The sequence below is a fragment of the Lupinus angustifolius genome, chromosome LG19 (genome assembly GCF_001865875.1).
Source record: "Lupinus angustifolius cultivar Tanjil chromosome LG19, LupAngTanjil_v1.0, whole genome shotgun sequence".
In the NCBI taxonomy this organism is placed as follows: domain Eukaryota; kingdom Viridiplantae; phylum Streptophyta; class Magnoliopsida; order Fabales; family Fabaceae; genus Lupinus; species Lupinus angustifolius.
Genome location: NC_032027.1, coordinates 5,259,909 through 5,275,335, shown reverse-complemented (window position 1 = coordinate 5,275,335; position 15,427 = coordinate 5,259,909). Strand labels below are relative to the sequence as shown.

At 34.7% G+C, this 15,427-nt stretch overlaps 1 pseudogene; it reads left to right on the top strand.

Moving 5' to 3' along the window:
• On the top strand, window positions 4,134-6,935 carry LOC109333934 (annotated as a pseudogene).

Sequence of the window (15,427 nt, the reverse complement as noted above, 5' to 3'; positions counted from 1 at the left end):
TTGTGGGTGATGATTCAGAAATGATAAAAAGAATTGAAGAATTGGAGTCAAGAGATAAGGTTGGAACTTCGGTTTCCAACCATAGGGATGTCCAAAGTGATCAATGATTTGTACATCCTTAAATGTGAGGGGTCTTGGGAGTGGTGTTAAGAGAAGATGTGTCAAGGACTTGGTTCTTAAAAATAACATGGATTTCTTAGCAATTCAAGAGACAAAATTGGAGGTGGTGGAGGATAGAGTGTGCTTTGCGGTTTGGGGAAATCAAAATTGTCTTTGGGATTTTGTTCCTGCAGTTGGTCGTTCGGGGGGCATTCTCAATATTTGGGATACGTCTAAATTTTGCCATTCTTCTTCGGTTCATGGCATTGGATTCTTAGCTGTTTTTGGAAACTGGATGTTGGACAATTCTGCTTGTTGCTTAGTTAACATTTACTCGCCGTGTATCCTCTCTCAGAAAAAAATTCTGTGGGAGGCTCTGCTCTCGTTGAAGAGGTCGATGTCTAATGTTAGATGGTGTTTCATGGGTGACTTTAATGCAGTTAGAGGTGGCTCGGAGCGTCTTGGTGTTTCGTCCAGGGTGGATATCAGGGAGATTCAACTCTTTAATGATTGGATTCGATGTAGGGAATTGGTTGACTTGCCTCTTATTGGCAGAAATTTCACTTGGGTTCAATCTAGTGGTTCCTGTATGAGTCGTTTGGACAGTTTCCTTTTGTCGTTTGAGTGGATTCGAAGTGGCGTATCTCAGTGGGCTCTCCCTTGTCCTTTTTCGGATCACTGCATGATTCTCCTAAAATACAAGGTGATCAATAGAGGCCCTTTGCCTTTCAAATTCAATAATTGTTGGCTTTTGCATAAGGATTTTAACAGGTTTATAAAAGAGTCTTGGGATGACATCTCGATTCATGGCTGGCCTGCTTTTGTCATTAAGTAGAAATTTTGTATGTTGAAAGCCAGGATCAAGGACTGGAATAAAGCTCACTTCGGGAATATGAATTCTCAATTAGAGAGTGTTTCTAAAGAGATCCAAGATCTGGAGTTGGTTGGTGAAGGCTGCATGTTGTCTAATGATCAAATTGTGCAGCGGAGTAGGTTTTCTCCTGAGTGGTGGAGGATCTCATCTCTTAAAGAAAATCTGTTTGTTCAGAAATCCAAGATTCATTGATTAAAGGAAGGAGATGCAAACTCTAAATTCTTTCATATCTGTATGAAGAATAGGATGCGCAGAAATCAGATTTTGGGTTTATGGTTGAATGATCAGTGGGTGGAGGATGATAGCCAGATTAGAAATGGAATTTTCGAATACTTTAAATCTATGTTCACAGGATCTAAGTGCACTAGACCAGCCTTGGATGGAGTTTGGTTTAATTCCCTTTCGGGTGATCAAGTCAGGTCTATTATAGCGGAGATCAATTTTGAAGAAATTAAGTCAGCAGAATGGAGTTGTGCGTCGGATAAAAGCTCGGGGCCTGATGGTTTCAATTTCAAGTTTATTCAGGCTTGTTGGGATATTAGGTGTGAGGATATTTGTTGCTTTGTTAAAGATTTTTTTTGTCAATGCTAAGCTCCCAAGGGGTCTTAATGCTTCTTTTATTGCTATAATTCCAAAGGTCATCAGCCCATCAAAATTGCAAGACTTTAGATCTATCTCTTTGATAGGTTCTCTTTACAAAATTATTTCCAAGATTTTGGCCACAAGGCTGAAGTTGGTAATCGGTTCTATAGTTTCTGAATCTCAGTCGGCCTTCATTCAGAACAGAAGTATTTTGGATGTGGTGGTGGTTTTGAATGAGGTGATTCATTCAGCAAAGAAAGGCTCTGATGGATGTTTAATCTTGAAAATAGATTTTGAAAAAGCTTATGATTTGGTGGACTGGGGTTTCTTGGATTATATGCTTCTCAGACTTGGTTTCCCTTTGATTTGGAGAAGATGGGTTGGGAGTTGTCTATCCTCAACATCGATGTCAGTCCTTGTAAATGGTAGTCCTACAGGTCAATTTTCGGTATCGCGAGGTATCCGTCAAGGGGATCACATGGCTCCTTTCCTGTTCATTTTGGTGGTTGAAGGTCTATCTGGTTTAATCCGGTCTGCTGGGCATTCTGGTCTGTTACAGCGGTATAGCTTGGGCAGAAATCAGGTTAAGGTGACAAACCTGCAGTATGCGGATGACACTATTTTGGTGTGTAAACCAAGTTTTGAGAATCTTTGGTGCTTGAAAAGTATTGTCAGATGCTTTGAATTGGTCTCTGGCTTGAGGATCAATTCCTTGAAGAGCTCTATTTTTGGAGCTAAAGTGGATGGGGGCTTCCTTAACGCATCATCTCAGTTCTTATCTTACAGAATTGGCTGCTTCCCTTTCATCTATCTGGGTATACCGGTGGGTGCAAGTTCGAAGAATAGTTTGACTTGGGCTCCAGTTATCGCAACAGTAAATAAGAGACTGGTATCTTGGAGGAAAAAGTTTATTTCTTTTGGAGGTAGGGTTATCCTTCTAAATGCAATATTGGCTAATATTCCTATTTACTTGTTGTCTTTATTTAGAGCTCTTAAGATGGTTCTTTTGAGTTTAGTAAGAATTCAGCGGAGGTTTTTGTGGGGTAATAGGAGTGGCGGGAAAGGTGTGGCTTGGGTCTCCCGGAGAGAGGTGTGCAAGCCAAAATATGAAAGGGGGGGGGGCTTGGTGTTAAAAATCTTGATTCCTTTAATCTTTCGCTCCTGGGTAAGTGGAAATGGAGATTCCTTGTGGAGACTGACTCTCTGTGGGTCAGGGTTATTAAATCAAAGTATGGAGTTAATTTTAGTACTTCGACCTCAGTGGTCTCCTCTTGGTGGAAAGAGATAGTTAAGGTGGGGAGGGGTGAAAATTTGCATCAAAACTGGTTTCATGATAATGCTTTCAAAAGTATAGGTGATGGCTTGAGTACTAAATTCTGGAATGATGTGTGGGTTGGGTCTGGCTGCCTTGCTGAGTGTTTTCCACGTCTATTCTCAGTGGCCTTAAATAAGGAAGTTGTCGTCTTTGACTATGGTTGTTGGCTGAATGGCAAGTGATCTTGGCGAGTGTGTTGGCGTAGGACTTTATTTAGCTGGGAAGAGGAGTTGGAGGATGAATTGTACTCTGTCATTGCTCACATCTGTTGTAAGGAGGGTGCAGTAGATGCGTGGTCTTGGAGACTAACTAAATCAGAGAGTTATGATGTTAAATCGACTTACTCGGTGTCCCTTAATCCAACACCTTTTGTCACAGAGTCCTTATTGGATAAAGTTTGGATAGGTTGTTGCCCTTCCAAGGTTTATTGTTTTGTTTGGAAGCTTTTGAGAAAGAAATTGCCTTTGAAAGTGCAACTTTTTAGGAGAAAAATTATTAATGTTGCTATGGATTTATCATGTATCTTCTGCTTGGAGGAGGACGAAGATGTGAACCATGTGCTTGTGTCTTGCTCCTTTACAGCAAGCATTTGGTCTGTTTTTATGGCTGGATTACTGCTTCGGCAGTTGACTGGAACACTGCTGTTGTTTCAGCAGGGAGTTTTTGCATCACGGAAGCTCTGCGATACCACATGACTTTATGTAGCAACGCTAAATACTCTAATTGGTGGAGGATGTTGTGGTTTACGGTGGTTTGGTCTGTTTGGTTAATGAGGAATGAGGTTGTTTTTCGGGACACGGAGTTTAGTGTTTTGAATGTTTTGAATTCTATTAAGATTCGGTCTTGAGTTTGGTTTTGTGCTAAGACAGAGTGTTATTCGTATTCTTTTGCTAATTGGTGTATGGATCATTGGTATTGTATTTTAGCTTCTTTGTGATTTGGTTCCTCTTTGTGTTCTCTTTGAGTTAGCACCTCTTGTGCTCTTAATCCATTTCTCTTGCTTATCAAAAAAAAAAAAATGGAAATGGAGTTTGACTAGGAACTATGTAAATCTAACCTACCCATTTTAGACGTTTGTGTTTCTGACATGGAAATGGTAAGAGATTTTGAATCTAACAGAGCCATATCAGTTTTAGATAACACTCCGCCACTCAAACTGCCACAAAGTAATAAACATGAAAACTTGAAGGAAATACTAGATGTATATATTTCAATGAAGAAGGGTAGTGGTTCAGCTCATAGTATAGGGATCCGAGACTATGACAATGCCATTTTCACATAAATGACTCCTATGAGCAACACAGTCTACATATAGCAGCTATGTATGGAAATGATGAGTGGGTTGACAATACACTTAAAAAGGCCAAAAACCTTTTGAATAAACCAAATAAGAATGGTGATACCGCACTACATGTTGCTGCGAGAACTGGACATATCTCTATTGTTAAGAAGTTGTTCACTGTTCATATCCTAAGTTTACGATTTCCATTTTCTAATGGTCCAATAATGGAATTTGAGAGAACACTCCTTGTCAAAAACAGTAAAGGAAATAGTTTCTTCCATGAGGCCTTATACAATGGGCGTGAAGATGTAATGTCTCTATTATTTGATGTTGAACAACTTCATCTTAAGGAAGAGTTCATGGAGTTGTTTGTTCGAATTGCACTTACTCAGACAAACATGGAAAACAAATCATTGTTGTACATGGCCGTTGAGGCTGGTTACAAGGAATTTCCTGATAAAGCATTGTTGAAACTCTACTCTACTAAACCCCAACCCCAACGTCAATTCAATAAATTTATTGGCGAGGATAAGACAGTGATTGATGAATTGTTTCCAAAACGTGATGTTATAGCAGGAAAGTCACCCCTTCTTGCGGCAATCTTTAAAAGAGATCAAGGTACATTTTTTTCATAACCCCATAAACTAGTTTTCCATGAATCCACTGTGGTTGTGTCTTGTAATTTTTTATTGTTTCAGAACTTAATCGATTATTTATAATACATGCTAGGTTTTGTAAAGAACATATTAAAAGGAATTCCAGAATGGACCTATTTAGTGGATAATGAAGCAAGGACACCACTTCATCACGCTGCATCTATAGGATACGTTAATGGTGTTAACTGTCTACTTGAAGAATGTGTCTACTTGAAGATTGGAGGGCATGTTGAAGTAGTTGATAGGTTACTGCAATCAGATTGTTGTCCATATCCACGAGAGATTCTTGATAATGGTGGCCGGAATATTACAATCTTCTAATACAGAACTAGAAAAGATGATAAATGACAAAGATGAAGATGGAAATACTCCTTTGCACTATGCCAGCTTGCGCTGTTATCCCAGAATTGTGTATGAACTAATATGGGATAAAAGAGTGAATTGTGATTTGGTTAACAACAACCATCACACTCCTCTTGATGCTTGTATGCAATTCCAACCAAAAAACACTTCCCTTCCTCAGGTAAGTAATACTTCATCTTCCCTATATATATATAATTATGTCTACTGACATCTGTTAAAACCCATGCATGGTTACACATAACTAAATGAGTGTCTCTATGTCCTAGCTGATGAGTTTTCTTCGAGTAACGTAAATATGTTATTTTATGTTTTTAGAATTTTTATTTTTAATGAAGTTAAATGTCACTTTTTTATTGGATGGGGACATGAAAATGGGACAAGAATGGGGACAAGTGATTTTTGTCCCACACATAAGATACTAGTTTTCGAAAGAGGATCTCGTGTCCCTAAAAAAATTCTATCCCATGTACCAAGCCAATCAAATCCTACCATATAACGTAAAAAAGTTACTTTATATTCTTGTGATTTTCCTGTTTAAATAAATGACAACTTTTAATTGGACTGAAACATAATAGAACATGAAAAAGTGAGACATAATTGGATTGAGACGATATGAAAAATGATATATTATAACATTGTAGAGTATCAATGTAGTTATTTTTCAGTTTCATATCCGAATTTTTACATTTATCTCAAATCCTAATTTAGATATGTTTTAAAATTTAAACTATAAAATTTAGGAGATATTTTTCTAATGAAATAGACAGAAGATTTATTTTATCACGTGTCATATATTTCCTTCAACTACTAATAGGTGTGAACAAAAACTCCGCCTTGAAATTCTTGACCTGACAACTGAATTATGTTACACTATATTTACTATATTTTAGGTAAAATGAACGCCCTACATGTGAATGAATTGAGTTATCATATTATGAATATTCAAATAATAAAACGTCTATTAAAAATTAATAGGCCTGACACGTAAATGTGTATATGAAGAGGCTAACATGGATTGCATTAAAATCAGCTGGCATGAAATCTCAAGTTCCACAACCATTTACTACCAAGGTCCCTTCTCAAAGTATAGAATGTTATTGGAAGCATGAAGCTCCAAAGATGGATAGTTACAACGACAGAATTAGCACTCTTTTGGTGGTTTCAACCCTTATAACTACCGCAGCATTTGCTGCAGGTTTTGCCATGCCTGGTGGCATTAATGGCTCTGATCCAGGAAAGGGAATGTCCATTTTGCTAGATCGTGTGTGGTTTAATGTATTTATTTTCTGCATCACCATATCTATGTATGGTGGCATTAGTGCTACAATCATACTCATTTCTGCTCAGCTAGGTGATATAAGTTTGGCAGTTCTTTCCCTTAAAGTGGCAATGCCTATTTTGGGAATCACTCTTGGAACATTGTCTATAGCATTCTTGGCAGATGTGCACCTAGTTATAACTGATCTCACTTGGTTGGCCACTACTTCTTTGGTCTTGGGTGTGATTCTTATTCTCATAGTCTTGTCACTATACTTTCTCCTTTGGCTGCCATTGTCATCAAGCGTCCCAATATTTAGATACATTTCATATTATCCCATTTTGCTCTTGGCATTATTGGTTGATCGGTATGAAACTAGTGGTAATAGTAAGCATCTTGATTCTAGTCGATCCGTACCAGCCAATGTTTTAAATTCATTCCACAACCGTAAATGTGACCACAATATTGTGGTGTTCGGAGTCTTCATGATAGTATCTCGGTCATAGTTGTGACTGCATTTTCCCACAATGTTACCGCACCAACTGAGGTGTGAATCTTTTCTTCCTTCCTTTCTTACTGATACCCTTATTCTTGAATTTGTGAGCAAATTTGTTGTAAGACGTTATTAGAACGATTTGTTTGGATAATACTACTCAAATAAAAGCTTTGATTTTCTTCTTATTAGTTTTCTATTTATGAGTACCAATGATTCCAAATTGTGATAATGCAAGAAATGTTGTGTACTCATGTTTATTGTGGAAATTAGACGATAGTGTAAGGCTCATTGAGTCGACCTTTGATGATAATATGCTAATTTTGTTACACTTCTAACAAATTTCTACATCCAAATAAAAGAAATAATTTGTTTATTTTGGAATTACAATCTTTTGTTAATAGGATGAGTTCAAAAGTTGGAATGATAGTATAATAGAAGCAACTTTTCCAAAAGTTTAAAATGTTGCATGAAATTATATAATTTTATATATTTATCTGAGCCCAATTGTTGGTCTAATTAGTAAGTATAGTACGCCAGGTGAGAAAAGTGGAGTTACATATTGGTTTGATCATTTTTTAAATACAAAAATACTTATTAATTCAACTTATCCTCACATATTATTTGGTCAAATATTCACTATACCAGATATCGTAATAAACAACGATCATTTAATATCGCAATTTTGAACGACACTGTTGAAAACGAGGTAGAAGAACATCAACAATGTATACTAAAGAGCAAACGATGTCAATATGTGTAATTTTAACAGTGCATTCTTGACACAACACTGTTGAATATGAGTAACATTAGCGCTGATTTGAATGAGTTATGTTTAACAATGTATTTGGTAGAAAGCGTTGTTACTGTTAATCAATTCCACAACGCATAAATAAGAAAACATTGTTGAAGATGACATAGTAACAACGCTTTCTTAATTATGCATTGTTGATTTTATACGACTTTTTAAGTGGTTATGCGTCTCTTCGTTTGTTGAAATATTAATGGTTGAGTGGTTATGTGTCTCTTCGTTTGTTGAAACATTAATGGTTGTTCATCTATAAATATTGTGGTTCACTTCATATTCTATTTCATCAGTAAAAGTATGTGTTTCTATAGGAGTATGTTCATGAAGATATGAGGAAAAAATACAAAGTAACCAAAAAGAGAGCAGACAACACATCTCAACAACTTGAAGTGTTAAAAGTGCTAAAGTTGTGTTTTTGTTTCAGAATCATGTCAATGACGTCTTTAACATCTTTTGATTTGGCAAAAAAACTCAAATTCTAGAAGGAAAGTGGTTGTTATACAAGATTTGCGTTAGATGAAGATTTAATCTGCAGATTATTTAGTTCATTCATCTACAAATCAAGATTTCGGAAGGAAATTAAAGTGACTGTTATACAAGATTTGTGTGTGATGATGAATTAATTTGTAAATTATTTAGTTCATTGATTTCTCTCATTCAGGTCATTAATTTCCTTCATTGAAATCTTGTCAAATAGGTCTTTAACATATTTTGATTTGGCAAAAGGACCCAAATTTTAGAAGGAAATTAAAGTGGTTGTTATACAATATTTGCGTAAGATGAAGAATTAATTTGCAAATTATTTAGTTATTTGATTTTCTTCATTCGGTTCATTATAATCTACCAAATCATTTAGTTCATGATAATGTATTTTGCCTCTTTGAATAAAAAATGAACAATTATTTTAGATGTTAATTTCTATTTTTTTTTGTTATTTATATGAATAATATTTTCTTTAATATTTTGTAGTTCCATATTAATAAATACAATAAACAAATTAACAAAACTTAATAAACACAATTTTTTTTTTAACAAAACTTAATGTTTAATATTTTTGGAGTTTCATATTAATAAACCCAATAATAAAGTAATCTACTTCATGTCAATTAACTTATTTTTATGTTCTATATATTTTGACTTGTTATGTAAAATGTTAAGTTAACAACGAATAATTAGGAATACGCTGTTAATTTGGAATACAGCGTATAATTAAGATAGCGTTGTTAATAGATTTATTCAACAGTGTATCGTCCAGGAAGCGTTGTTGATGTGTTCATGAAAATAAGTAGCAAAATAGCTGAATACATAACAACAACGCAACCCTTAAGTAGCGTGGTTGAAGAGGTCAATACAACAGTGCTACCATTAATATACGATGTTGATGAAAATGAGTAGTAAACAACTGAATACACAATAATAGTGCAACCATTAAGAAGCATTGTTGAAGAGGTCAATACAACAACGCTACCATTAATATGAGTTGTTGAAGAGGTCAATACAACAACGCAACCATTAATATGTGCTGTTAAATTGTTACTACAGTTTAAATATCTAAAACATGAATCAGTTCCCTCTATGCTCTCATACTTAATCGAAAAGAAATCTTCATACTCTCAGAAACCTCAAAAAATTTCATCAATGGCTTCCCAAAGTGGCGATCATGGTTCTCACAATGGAACTCTAAAGACCAACCATTAAACTCGAAGGGTAGCAACTCATTGGTTAGCTACATTGAGGTTGTGGTTAGGCAGAATGTGAAGCTAACATTCAACAAATGGACTGATGTAGGAAATATCGTGAAAGAGCGTATTTGAAATGAAATAACAGTAAGTTTATTTTTTAGTTTTTGTGTTTTTATGCAATGTAATTATATGCATGTCTTTGCATGCAATATAGTTAATGTATATGTGTTTTTAGTCAAATTTTGATGTTGGTGAGGAGCATAAGGATTATTTCCTTAAATCGGCTGGCAAGGCTCTCCGACAATTCCGAACTGATGCTGGAAAATTACTCAGAGATGTTGATGGCAATGTCAACCTAAAACCTCCAACGTATGCATTCAGGTTATTTTCTGTTGTGTGCTGAACTGTGTAGAATTAGGAATAATGGTTTTCAACAACATTTTTTTATGAATGCATTGTTGTTATACTTATACAACAATGTTTTTTTTAACAATACGTTGTTGATTATGTTTAATACAACATCGCATTAATAAAAAAATCTATTGAATACTTATCTCTCATATTATTTTCTTTTAGCTATACAACTGCGCATTTTACAAGAAACGTTGTCGATATGATCAACAAAACTATTTCATTTGCACTTAATCGATTAACACAGTTCTTAATCGATTAACGAGCCTACAAAATCCAAGATTTCAGCTACTGTAACTCCATGTAATCAATTATCCCATTTCTTAATCGATTAACGGGTTCCCATTTCTTAGATTGGTTAAATATCATTTATTGTCATTATTAATTGTTCTATATATTTAATTAATTGTCACTAATCGAATGTCATAATGTAATTATAATTTGAATTTCATTAAAAAAATAAATTAGTAAAAATTTATTATATCTTCCACAAAATTTCCTTTAGGTTGCAATGTGGAACACTTACCTTCTTTATATTTCAATGAGGAGTTCTTCCACATCGCTATTTTTAGGAGGCGTTGTTGATTAGGTATCATTAACAGTGTCATCTTCATTATGCATTGTTGAATATACTATCAGACCTTAAAAAATTAAGGTGTTCCCGCATTCTCACACATTTAGCAATCCCAACACTCATTTACTAAGCAGCGAAACTCATTTACTCTGAAAATCGACCTCGAAAATCATTCAACTTCGTCATCATTCACTCATTCAACGCCGTAAATCATTCAGTCATTCAACATGAAAATCATTCAACACCGATTTCGAAAATCTTTCACTCGTTTAACCTCAAAATTATCATTCACGCATTCAACACCGAATTGAAAGTGAGTTTTCCTTATAGTTATTTGTCTTTTTAATTACATTATATTTAGTTTGTACGGAGTTATAAATATTTTCCTTATAAATGAGTGAAAGTGATTTCACTCATTTAGCTTGTATTGAGTTGATGTTTTCGAGTTTCGACCATTATATTATGAGTTAGGGTTCCCCCATGTTTAATTACATAATAATGTATTTGCTCTGCTTGGTGAGCTTAACTCCAAGCTTTAGGGATTTATGCTCATTACATTTTTTTGTTATTAGAAAATGGATGAGTGTCAATCGATTGACGAAGGAGTATGAAGAAGTAGTGAAATTAATTGTTAGGTTTGCAATTGAGAATGCTGAAAACCCTAATAGAATTGTTCGTCCTTACTTAAGATGTTGTTACTCAAACCGAATTAATCCAAATGAGTTAAAGGTTCATTTAGTGTATCACAGTATTGATCAAAGTTACACATGTTGGACAAGACATGGTGAGAAGAGAGACATGGATTGTGATGATGAGATGCATATGAAAGACAACTATACAAATGCATATGAAGACGATCATTTCGAGGAAATGGCAAATATTATCGAAGAGGATCTTCAGGGTTGTCCTGAGATGTTTCAGCGGTTGATAAGTGATGATGAGAAACCATTATATGATGGTTGTACAAAATTCATAAGATTGGAAGTAGTGCCAATGTTGTATAAATTGAAATCTGTTAATGGATGGACTGATAAGAGTTTCACCGACTTGCTTGCACTTCTGAATGATATTTTTCCATAAGATAATGTGATCCCTTCTCTAACCTATGATACAAAACAAATGTTACGCTCCATAGGCATGAACTACACTAGGATACATGCTTGTGAAAATGATTGCATCTTATTTTTTAATGAGTATGCTTCATTAAAGTTTTGTCCTAAATGTAATGCATCACAATATAAGAAGGAAGACTCAATTCCCAAAAAGGTTGTATGATATTTTTCCTTCAAAGTAAGATTCAAGCGTATATTTAGCAATACCAAAGATGCAAAGAAGTTGACATAGCATGATGAAGAAATGATTGAAGATGACAAGCTTCGACATCCTGCAGATTCTCCTCAGTGAAGAAAAATTGATTATGACTATCCTAGTTTTGGTCAAGAATCAAGAAATCTACGCCTTGCATTGTCAACGAATGGAATTAACTCACACAGTGTTCAAAGTTGCTCCCACAGTACATGATCAGTGATGTTGGTGATATACAACCTACCTCCTTCTCTATGCATGAAATGCAAAAATATGATGTTATCTATGTTAATTTCTAGACCTAAACAACCAAGAAATGACATAGACATATATTTGGCTCCATTAATTGAAGACTTGAAGTAAATATGAGAGACATGCATAAATGTATATGATGTGTATAGAGGAGAAAACTTCAACTTGAGGGCTATGTTAATCAACACAATCAATGATTTCCCTGCCTATGGAAATCTGTTTAGATATAGTACAAAAGGACATTTTGCATGTCCTGTATGTGAAGACAATACTCATTCAATGAGGTTGGAACACTATAAGAAGAATGTCTTCATTAGCCATCGTAGATTTTTGTATTCAGATCATCACTATCGATGATGGAGAAAAGTATTTGATTGAAAGAATGAAGAAGGTCGTGCTCCTTTGCCATTGACATGTGACCAATTATTTCAAAAGCTAAATGGTTTGAATAATAACTTTGGTAAACCTTTTGCAAAAAAAATTGTCACAAATGGATGGAAGAAAAGGTCAATCTTCTTTGAATTGTCATATTCGAGTTCATTATATGTAAGACATTTCCTCGATGTTATGCATACTGAAAAAAATGTGTTTGACTCTTTGGTTCCTTACTCAATATCCCTAGTAAGACCAAAGATGGCTTGAATGCAAGGCTGGACTTGGTTAGTATGAGAATAATAAAGAAATTGAGGCTGATAATGAAGGGAAACATACATTTCTACCTCCAGCAGCTTATACTTTGTCGAGGAAGGAGAAAATGTAATTTTTTAAATTTCTTCATGGTGTTAAAGTTCCAGAGGGGTACTCTTCCAACATTCAGAACCTCGTATCAATGAAAGATCTCAAGTTAAAAGATCTTAGATCTCATGATTGTCATGTACTTATGGAGCATTTCTTGTCTATCTAAGTACAGTCAATTGTACCTAAAAACGTTTGAGGAACCATAACTAGGTTATGCTTCTTCTTCAAGGCAATTTGTAGCAAAGTGATTTACCCTGAGAAATTACCTGCATTGCAAAGACAAATTATTTTGACTTTGTGTGAGCTTGAAATGTATTTCCCACCTTCTTTTTTTGACATAATGGTTCATCTAAGCATTCATCTTGTTTGAGAGACAACTATGTGGCCCTTCCTATATGAGATAGATGTACCCCTTTGAGCATTATATGAAGATATTAAAAGGGTATGTGAAGAACCAATCAAGACCAGATGGTTGTATTGTCGAGCGATATGTTGTTGAAGAAGCTGCTTGATTTTTGTACCGGATACCTTACCGATGGTGATTTCATGGGCATTCCAAAGCCTCGATATGCAAAAAATACATTTGGTGATGGTATTACTGAGAATGAAATATTGACTATAACAAGAACCGAATTGGAGCAAACACACTTATATGTGTACATAACACCGACGAGGTTGAGCCATATGTTGAAATACACAGAGATGCTAAAGAAATCTTACCCAAGTAAGAATGAAAATTGGATTTCCAAATATCATAATCAGTGTTTCATAAAGTGGCTAAAAATCACATTGATGAGGAGTTCAATATAAATGCACATTCTGTTTCCGAAAGAATGAAATGGTTAGCCAATGGTCCAAGTATTCATGTTTTATCCTACACTGGTTACCTAATTAATGGGTTCAAATTTTATACAAAAAAACAAGATGATCAAAGTAAAATACAAAATAGTGGTGTAACTCTTGTTGCTCGAACTTTACACATGTCAAGTGCTAAATATGGAAACCCAATATATGCAAATATGTCATACATTAGAGTGATTGAACAAATATGGGAATTAGTTTACACAATTTTTCGGATGTTGGTTTTTTATTGTATGTGGGTTGATACAACAATGACTTCCAAGTTGATGAGTTAGAGTTCATGCAGGTGGATCTTAAAAAGCCAGGATATAAAGATGAGTCATTTATTTTGGCATCACAAACTCAACATGTATTCTATGTGAGCAACACAACTGACATGAAATGGTCTATTGTTATTTTAACTTACAAAATAATCGTCAATAATATTGATGACAAAAAATATGAAGATATTGATGAAGATGATCCTTTTTTGGGACATATCAGTCGTGTGAGAGCGGACCAACTATGAATAATGATTTATATACAAGATATGATCATGATGAAGGGCTTTGGGTAAATCAATATGTTCCTCCAAACAAGGATGACCTTACAAGCCAAAAACAATAAAAGAAAAGGAAAAAGTATATGCGAGTAGTCTTTGTATAATTATAGCTTAATTTTGATTGTTTGTAATTTATATAATTTTGTTTCTTTGTAATTTGTGTAATTTTTATTTGTAATTATGTACTCTATCAAAACATAATTGACATGATTTTCATTGTTTGGAGTTTGTATTATATTGATGTTAATAAAACAATCTTCTAGCCTATATTAATGTGTATGTGTTGTTCAGGATGTATAAATGTTGTGCTGTTGAGAATGTTTGTTCTGCTAATAAATGTATATGCAGATATTAATTTATAAAAATCAACAACGAATTCTAAGGGAAGCCCTAGCATGTGTTGTTATACAACAATGCTTTTCATAGACAATATTGTTGCACATGCTTAATACAACAATGCTATGTGTGTGTGCGTTGTTCTATTAAGGTGCTTTTGAGAATATTTATGAATTATACAACAACGCTTTTCTGCTAATGCGATGTTATATTGAACTACAACAGCGCAACAATAAGCACTGTTAATAAGATCTATAAAATGCGTTGTTTATGTAAGACCTATATGACAGTGCTTTGTGGACGATGCGCTGTTGTATTTATGTACTATATGACAGCGTTTTTCGTGTGATGCGTTGTGGTATATATTCAATACAACATCGTTTGAGAAACGATGTTAATGATGACAATATACTACTACGGTCAAACAAAAAGCACATGAAAGCGATGTTATACATCTAAAATAAGTGATGTTGAACTGCAACTCTAGCATAGTGATTTAAGGGTACCAAGGTTCAAGGAAACATACATGTATTTCCTAAAAAAATATCCATCAATATTGATGGATTTTCTTCTCCCTCAATCTATTTTCACAAGAAGAAGTAAAAATAATAACTTAAAGACAACTTCAACTCAAGAAAAACCATAGTTCTCTCGAGTAAAATTATTGCTGGCATGAAGTCTATGAATGAGTCATAAAGCTTCAAGGCCTTTAGAATTAGGGCACCTTCATTAGACTTTGATGGAAAATAAAGCTTCAAGGCCTTTGTTTGGAAGGAAAATAAAGAGTAAGAGGGAGAGTGTGTCTGTAACCACCAAGGATTGTTTGGGAGTTGGATTTTGGAGGGGAAGAAAGGAAAAAAGAAGGCTTGGGAGTCATCTCACAAGTGTATTTCATGGCTCCCAAGCCTTTCCTTTCCTTTCCTTCCCCTCCAAGATCCAACTCCCAAACTAACTTTAAAGCAACTCCATGCAAATGCCGAAGAAGGCATTATTGATC